Source organism: Nomia melanderi, unplaced genomic scaffold (genome assembly GCF_051020985.1).
Source record: "Nomia melanderi isolate GNS246 unplaced genomic scaffold, iyNomMela1 scaffold0014, whole genome shotgun sequence".
Lineage (NCBI taxonomy): Eukaryota > Metazoa > Arthropoda > Insecta > Hymenoptera > Halictidae > Nomia > Nomia melanderi.
In genome coordinates this window covers 2,130,606-2,131,560 of record NW_027475130.1, presented here as the reverse complement: position 1 = coordinate 2,131,560, position 955 = coordinate 2,130,606, and positions in this window count along the sequence as shown.

Here is a 955-nt window from a genome sequence, read left to right as displayed (position 1 = left end):
CCAGGGCCTCCTACAGACAATGCACTTTGATTTATTGCGATATCTGTAATAGCACCCGAGAAAGCACCATATATATGCTGGATTTTTACATGACTTTGGGTGACGGATATCGAAAATCTGTAATTTTCTCGGCTCCTGGTGGTCCGAGGTCGTTCCCGCTGCACAGATTCATGCGCCCGGGCCTCCTGCAGATAACTCACTTTGGTTTACTGCGCTATCTCTAATAGCACCCGAGATATCACCAGATATATATTGGATTTTTCCCTGACCCTGACAGTCCGGCCCCATGAGACGGTGGTTTTCTCGGCCCCTGGTGGTCCGAGGTCGTTCCCGCTGGCCGGATTCATGCGCAAGGGCCTCCTACAGACAATGCACTTTGATTTATTGCGCGATCTGTAATAGCACCCGAGATATCACCAGATATATATTAGATTTTTCCCTGACCCTGAGTGTCCGGCCCCATGAGACGGTGGTTTTCTCGGCCCCTGGTGGTCTGAGGTCGTTCCTGCTGCACAGATTCATGCGCCAGGGCCTCCTACAGACAATGCACTTTGATTTATTGGGCTGTCTGTAATAGCACCCGAGATATCACCAGATATATATTGGATTTTCCCCTGACACTGAGTGTCCGGCCCCATGAGACGGTGGTTTTCTCGGCCCCTGGTGGTCCGAGGTCGTTCCCGCTGGCCAGATTCATGCGCCCGGGCCTCCTAAAGACAATGCACTTTGATTTATCGCGCTATCTGTAATAGAACCCGAGATATCACCAGATATATGTTGGATTTTTCCCTGAATCAGAGTGCCCGGCCCCATGTGTCGGTGATTTTCTCGGACCCTGGTGGTCCGAGGTCGTTCCCGCTGCACAGATTCATGCGCCCGGGCCTCCTGCAGATAATTCACTTTGGTTTATTGCGCTATCTCTAATAGCACCCGAGATATCACCAGATATATATAG